The 7,712-nt window shown below is 61.5% G+C and overlaps 1 protein-coding gene across 1 annotated transcript in view; it reads right to left on the reverse strand.

Moving 5' to 3' along the window:
- Positions 1–7,104, reverse strand: part of SPSB1 (splA/ryanodine receptor domain and SOCS box containing 1) — a 59,030-nt gene extending 51,926 nt beyond the window's left edge. Inside the window, exon 1 of the mRNA XM_037045307.1 lies at positions 6,896–7,104. The gene's annotated coding sequence lies outside the window, so the exon portion shown is untranslated. The remainder of the gene's footprint in view (positions 1–6,895) is intronic.
- Positions 7,105–7,712: the final 608 nt, after the last annotated feature.

The raw sequence follows: 7,712 nt of genomic DNA on the forward strand, positions 1-7,712 counted from the left end.
CAACCCCACTCTGTTCTGCCCAGAATGCTCCCCGGGTCAAACCCTGGCTATTTATAGCAAACACTGCAGGGAGCAGCACCCACCACGAGGGAGGCCAAGGGACCCAAGGACGAGGAGGTGACAGTCCACGGGAAAGAGGAGCCGCCCCGGTGGCCCTCAGCTGGTGCCTGAGAAGTCCCAGTCAGAGGACCCCACCAGGAGCATCCCCTGGGTCCCGGCCCACCCCAGCCCCCGCTCACTTTCCACATCACCACCCTCCCCCCAGGAACGCCCACCTGCCTCTGTCCCTCACCTTCCCCCTGCCACCGTCGCCATAATGCCTTGAGTACTGCCATCCCAGGGCCTGCGTCTCCCCAGCCACACAGAGAAGGAAGGGTCCCCCTCCATCCTTTGCATCCTCAGCCCCAGCAGATTCGCTGCACATGGTAAGCGCTCAATACATGTGTGAGTGAAAGAATGAATAACAAGCAGCCCGACACTAGCACACAAGAGGAACCTCACCTCGGAGTTCCCGACCTCCCGTGGGGCCACGGGGGACTCAGGTCCAGGACAGGAAAACCCGGCAGTCAGGTTCTGTGAGGGAGGTGCCGCCTCCCACCCTGCCCCACCCCACCCCCAGCACGCCGTGGGCCTGGCACATGGCCAGTGCCCATGTACGTGACCTCACCACCGCCCCGTGGGGTGGCACCCACCCCGCACGGTCAAGCAGGCCAAGGCTAGGAAGGGAGGCTCGTTACTGGGTCGCCCAACCGGAAGGCACCATGTGTCCTCTGATCCCGGGCCCAGGCCTCTCTACACCCTGCTCAGAGCCAGCACACCACCAGCTTGGCTATACTCCTCCATCCAGTGAGTATCCAGCAGGAGCCTACTGTGTGCACCGAGCACTGGGGATGCAGTAATGAACAAGGTCCATGTGTCCTGGTCCTGCTCTCCTGGAGCCCACAGTCCAGTGGGACAACGGCCAGCTGCCCATGGGGCCTCGCGGGGGTCAGTGTGTGCCTGGCTTGGGTGACTGTTGGTGCAAGACAGGATCACGGGAGCAGGCGCGTCTGGGAAGAGGGGAGGCATGAGGAACTTCAGGTTTTTTGTTTGTTTGTTTTTTTAAAGATTTTATTTGTTTTTAGACAGGGGGAAGGGAAGGAGAGAGAGAGGAAAACATCAATGTGTGGTTGCCTCTCGTGCTCCCCTACTGGGGACCTGACTCACAACCCAGGCATGTGCCCTGACTGAGAACTGAACTGGCGACCCTTTAGTTTGCAGGCCGGCCGGCACTCAATCCCCTGAGCCCCACCAGCCAGGACAGGAGCTTGGCTTTTAAAAGTCAAGTGAGGGGCTTGCAGGCTGTTGAGACAGACAGTGCAGGTCTGCTCGGCATGAGCTGTGTGGGGCAGGGAATTTGCAGGAGGAAGAGTTGAGGGTTGTGGGGTCTAGATCCCGGGGGACCGCACCTTGGGGGGAGGGTGATGGGGAGAGGAGGCGGACAAGCCCAGAGGGCGGTAAGGAGGGGATGGGAGACAGAGCAGGGAGGGCCCAGAGGCTCAGCAGAGGCGGAGGGGGTGGGGGGCGGGGCTGGGAGTGCTCTCTAAGCAGATAGTTGGAGGGCGGGGTGGGAGGCCAGGTCACCAGAGCAGCAGATCTGGCGGGTAGACGCTGTGTGAGCTGGCGGCTAGGATGGTGCCCTCCAGGGGCTGCTGGAAAGGTCTGGAGGAGCCAGGAAGTGAGGGAGTGGACACCAGGTGTCCTGCCCCAGGAATGAGACTGGGCTTTGGCTCCAGGGGCCGCTCCTCCCACTCTGACAGCAGCTCCAGGGGCTCAGGGGCCCCTTGAAGCCAGACCCCTGGGTCCCCTGGCCTGAGCCCTGGTTCCCAGCCCCCCTCTCCCCTGGCTTCCCCCAGCAGCCTCAGCGCATCTCTGATCGGCTGGAGGGGCAGCAGCCTGTGAGGCTGGGCCGGTCACCTCAGGGCAGTGCAGGGGCCCACAAAGTCCACCATCAGAGCCCCTTCAGCCCCACAAGCACATGCTGAGGCCCGTCCCTGGGCCCCGTAACTGAGGGAGTGTGATAAAAAACCAGAGACCAGGTGTCCACGGGTGGAGGAACGGAGGACCTCAACGTGGTCCACCCACACCGTGGAATGTCACCCAGGCTTAACAAGGAAGGACATCCTGATACCCACTACAACCCGATGACTGTGCGGAGGGAACCATGCTAGTCACGGAAGCAAGCCTGTGTGATTCTGCTTCTCCCGGGGACCTCAAGTCATCACATGCATAGACACAGAAAGGAGACAGAGGTGGATGCTGGGGGCTGGGGGTGCAGAGTGGGGGTCAGAGACTCTGTTCCTCAGGATGAGGCATCCTGGAGACGGATGGTGGTGACGCACAGTCGTGCGAATGTACTTCATGCCCCCGAGCTGCACGCTTACAAATGGTTACAATGGTAAATGTGATGTTGTGTGAATGTTACTGCGACCTTAGAGAGAGGGGAGTACAAAACCCCTAAACCAGAGAACCTTTGTAGGTGGCTCTCGGGCACCTTGGTGCCCGGGTGAGACCCCCGCACACACCCCTCTCATCAGAGGTGTACTATCCCCAAACAGGCAGGCCCAGCCGCAGCACTCAGCCTGAGGACACTGGAGCAGAGGTCTCCCAGTGACAGTGCTGGGAATGAGGGGCCCTCCCCTAGGCGTGCCTCATCTCATGCCAAAGGCTCTGCGGCTGATAGCGATAACCTGCTTTGAAAGCAGGTCCCTGACTCCAGCCCAGGCCTCTCTCCCAGGGACCCAGGCCTAGCTGTGGTCTGGACAGATCACATACACCATTTCTACTTAGACAGGTTCAGGGCACCGCCGTGCCCCCTGTCCCACCCCTCTCCAGGGGGTCATCATCCACTATGACCCCCACCCTAGCGGGGAACGTAAGGACATCCACACTTGTTCACCCTTCTTCACTCCCACCTCCAGCTGATTGCCACACCTGCCGAACCCACGTTACAAGCGCCGCCGGCCTGTCCCAGCTGGCAGGAGACACGCGAAGTAACACGAGGAAAATGTGTCAATCATCAGAGGCCCAAACACAGGCCCAAAAGCCCACCTGCAGCCTGTCTGGTGCAGCCGTCCACACCCTGTCCCCATGCAGACCCTGGATGACCACTCAGTGTGGCGTTTCCATCCCCGCGCCCTCGATCCTGGCCCAGAGCACCCATTGCCTCCTCCACTTTCCCAGAGTGCCTGCGAGCTGCGGACGCTCCCACGCTCTCCACCCATCTCCCCGACAGCGAATTCAAGCCAGTGAAGCTGGAGATTAGGTTGGTCGGGTCCAGGGCCTGTGACAAACCATTCCCACATCCCCTGCCACCCATCCCTGACCCACATCAGCACAGCGGGGGCAAAGCCAGGTTGCCCCCCCGATGAACACAGGGGACTATGGCTGACCCGGTTTGTGCCGTGGCCAGCGGACGCCACCATTTGACAAGTAGCCGACAGAACTTTTAAAATATGAAACAAGTAAGAAGCTTTTCAAAGGCTCTCAGGCAAGGGGGGCACAGGGGGGCAACCACACAGATACCCGATGGGCCTTCCCTCCTCAAAGCCCGGAAGGTCCCTCAAATCCACGTCCGGAAGAGTGTGCTTATCCTGACGTGCCACCTAGGGGGGTCACAGGCCCCTCTCTGAGACTCAATGCTCCCCTTAAATGCTGCTTCTCAGGGGGTCGTTACAGATGGCCAGATATCAGTAGGAGACTGGCTTCCTAATAACATAGTCTGAGTGTGCACCCGTGTGTGCCTGAGTGTGTGTGTGCACGTGTGCCTTGGTGCACACGTGTGTGTGCCTGAGCGTGCAACCGCATGTGCATAGACACTCAAAGTTGATGAGAGAACCCTATATATTCTTCTCTCAACTTAAAACTGTCCATAATAATAATTTTTCATTTAAAATTATGTACTTCTTTAAAAAAAGGCGAAGCCGATGGCAGTGGCACACTCACTGTGCCAGTCCAGCGCTTGGGCACCAGAATCGGAGCGAGAGTTCTGCTCCACCCCTGGGGAGTGGAGGCGGGACTGTGGCCGAGTCACCGGCTGTTCCAGCCTCAGAGGCAGGTGGAGGGCAGGAGAGCCCGCTGGTGCCTGGGGCTCTTTGGAGAAAACAAGGCTGAATGGGTCGGGGACGCATTTCGCAGCCCAGTACTAGTACAAGCCGTAAGTCCTGCCGTCATTACCACAACCACCACCACCACCAGCCTCAAACAAGGTCACGGCCAGGAAGTGCTTGGCCACACAGCGTCTGGCACCTGGCTAGGAGTGGACTTTCACCCAGAGGTGGGAGGGATGCTATCAGGTAACTGGGGCAGTTGAAAGTCCAAGCTAGAAGCGCCTCCCTGTAAGGCGTATTTTGTTGGTCGGGCTCGTGGGGAAGGACAGGGTTAAGCGCCCAAGGCAGACAGAGCCCCACCTGCTCCTACCCTGTACTTTGGTCCAATATAGATGCTCATTCTCCAACTTTTCAGGAACAAAAGATAAATTGAGTCACGCATTCCACAACCTATTTCTTGAGAAGAACTGGTATGAAATTCCCAAACTAAGCTTGTGAACACATCACAGGGATCAGAGGTTTGGCTCAGTGTGAAAATGGATCACATCTCTGCACACCCAGAAGCCGGGGTGGGTGCCAGGGACCCAGCACCGCACAAGGAAGAGAGCATCCATTGTCCTTGGTGGGCAGTGGCCAGTGCTGGCCTCCACCCGGAGGACCGCCATCCTCCTGCTGCTGGTCACAGGAGAAATCCGACATCAGTGCTGACTCCCCAGGGGGCGTTCGAGGGTGAAGCGGTGGCCCTGGAGAGCCCAGGGTGGCCTGAGAACCGCAGCCTCACCCAGCTCCACAGCGACATCCCTGGGAGCCCCTGGCAGGACCTCGCTTTCCTAAGACGCTGGGACCCCTGACGCCCAACCTCCCTGAAGCCACGTGTGTCCCTGCTCACGGCTGTCAGAGCCACTGCAGTTGATGTGTTCCTGTCTTTTTGTCTCTGCTTTCCTGGGACAGAAAAGGAAGATCTGTCAAGTTACTGTGTGAGGCCACTCCACGCCCCCAATCTGTGCACACTCAGGTCCTCTCTCCCCCTCTCTCCCTCCGTCTACTGGGTAAAGCACTCCCCGGAAGAAACAGCAGTGAGAGAACAAGAGACGTGCTTAACATGATCTAATCCATCGCTCTACAGCTGTGGCAGCCCAAGTGCCTGGGCCGTGACCTCGGCACCAGGGGCAGGAGCCACAACAGCTGGCATTCTGGAGCCCTGGCTGAGCACTTGGGGTCGGTCAGTGCCCCTCTCTGGGCCTTTGTTGGGAAAGATACCTGGGAAGTAAGGTGGGGCTCCCTCGGCTGCTTGACTTTTCCCAGGGGAGAAACCAGCCTGTGCCCCTGAAGCTGAATCCAGCCCTCCAACCATCCAGAGCAGGAGTGCCAGGAAGAGAGGGGCAGCAGCCGATGTTCCTCGCCTGCTGTTCCCCTCCCCCATCCCAGGACCCTGTGCTCTTCCCAGGACACCAAACTCGAGTCCCTGGGATGGCACTTTTACCATCCACACCTGTTAAAGCACACTCATGATCAGTTTCTGATGCTACTGGCTGGAGTGTTTAATTAAATATTACTCACCCAGGAAGCAGCCCCTGCCAACTCACCCCTAAACCACGCAGTTCAGTTCATTTTCAGAGAAAGAGAGAGAGGCAGGGAGAGCTGCCTGCACCCTCCCCAGCAAGCACCAGCCGGGCTTCCCTGGCCCGGAGTGTGGGGTCTGGCACAGCCCGAAGTCAGGAACCAGAGGTGCCACTGCACGGTGACCGTAGATGGCACACTGTCACCCCACACCCATGCACACCAATGCACAGACACATTCACACAGACACAGATGCATTCGGGCACACAGAAACCCAGAAACATGCCTCAGACACACATGTGCACTCTCACACACATTTACACACCTATTCACACACCCAGACAGGTGCAAGAGACACGCTCACACAGGCACACACTCGGGCACACACCGCCTCACTCATACACACCACTTGCAGTGTGACGGCAGGCCAAGCGGGGCGTTAACATCTCGAGGAGACTTTGCCGTGAACTTGAACAGCACCATTACCAAGTCCCTGCACACACTCGGGGGGCAGGGATCCCACGGTTCCACCGCCCGACCAGGCTGCTCAAGTTTTTCCGTTTTGATTGATTTCCTGACATAACACTCGGCTCTCCCTCGGTTGCCCGGAGAAGCCGCAGTGGCTCCGGGGAGGCGGGAAGGGTGGCGCCGCCCGGTGTCGCCCGGCGGGCTCCCCGGGGGAGGCGCTACCGGCCGGGCGGGGCAACACCGAGGGGGCCAGTCGGGCCGTGCTGCAAATGCGGGCCCGGACTGGCGGGAAAAGCGAAACTAACTTCGCGGAGCGGGAGGGGCTGGTCGGGGCTCCCGCCTCTGCCGCGGGAACTGTCGCGTCCCGGGATCGGAGGCCCTGGGGCACCCCGACACTTAGAAGTCCGCGCGAGCCGCCGAGCGCCCCAGGCGCCTTCGCTTGATCTGCAGCTGCGGAGCCTCAACCTCGGGCGCAAAGGTTGTCCCGGCGCTGGGACCCCTGCCCCGTCCGCCCCCGCAGGTGGGACCGGTGGACGCCGCGAGCAGCCAGCACATGCAACCGCAGAAGCGGCAGCAGCGCTGGGCGGCGCCCGACCCCATCTCCCGGGACCCGCGGCGAGAGAAAGCTCCTCGCGCCCCCTACGGTCCCCAGTCGGGACCCCACCGGTCCCCAGCGCCCAGCCCCGCTCCCAACCACTCGGTCCCCGGGTGCCGCGACCCCCGCACCCACCCCGTCCCGCCCCGCAGCCACCCGGTTCCCGCGCCCGGCCCTGCCTACCGCGCCAGGGAGGCCGCTGCCGCCGCCCGCTCTCCGGGGCCGAGAGGCTCGGGGCGCCCGCCGCAGGGAGCGAAGTCGCCTCCTCCTCGCGGCCCCGGCGCCAGCGCCTGGAGCCTGGTTCCTGCTGCGAGCGCGCGGGCTGCCCGAGCGCGACTTCTGTGCAAAGAAGAAAAGCAACCCAAGGATTTAAAGTGAAAAACGAGAAAAGCGCCGGGGGCCGGGCCGGACGGACGAGATCCCGCCCTAGCCCCGCCCCGCCCCGCCCCGGGGCTCGGGCGCGCGGGCAGCTGCGCACTGCTGGGGCGCCCGGGGGTCTCGGGGTCTCGGGGCGGCTCCAGCCCAGACCCCGCAGCGCCCCGTGCGTCCTGCGCCCTCTCGACCGCCCCCGCCGCCATCCCCACTGGGCCCCACCCGAAGGCCTCCGGGTCGCTGGAGGCCGAGGCTGAGCGGGCGCGCGGGGCGGCGCCGAGGCGTCGGTCCTCCGGGGGCGTCTTTGGGAAACGCCGGGCGGCCTCCGCTGGGCCAGAGACCCTGGTTGCAACACCCGCAGGGCCGCCGCGGCAGTGCCAGGCCCCGGGAGAAGGGGGTGAGGGGCTTAGTAATAATAATTTTTAAAATCTCTTGGGAGAGAGTTGTTTCAGTAATCCCGGAGCAAGGCCTTGCTTGCCTCATCTGAAATTCCCAGCAGTTTAAAGTTCCGTAATTCTCGGGCACAGAAGAGGAGCCTGCGGGCCGGCCGATCAGCCAAGGCGTCCCGAGCCCTGCTTGAGCGCCCCCGCCCCCACTTCCCCGACACATTTCCCGCGTCGGTACCCAC

This window comes from Sturnira hondurensis, unplaced genomic scaffold (assembly GCF_014824575.4).
Source record: "Sturnira hondurensis isolate 20B ecotype Veracruz unplaced genomic scaffold, ASM1482457v3 Scaffold0004257, whole genome shotgun sequence".
NCBI classification, from domain to species: Eukaryota; Metazoa; Chordata; class Mammalia; order Chiroptera; family Phyllostomidae; genus Sturnira; species Sturnira hondurensis.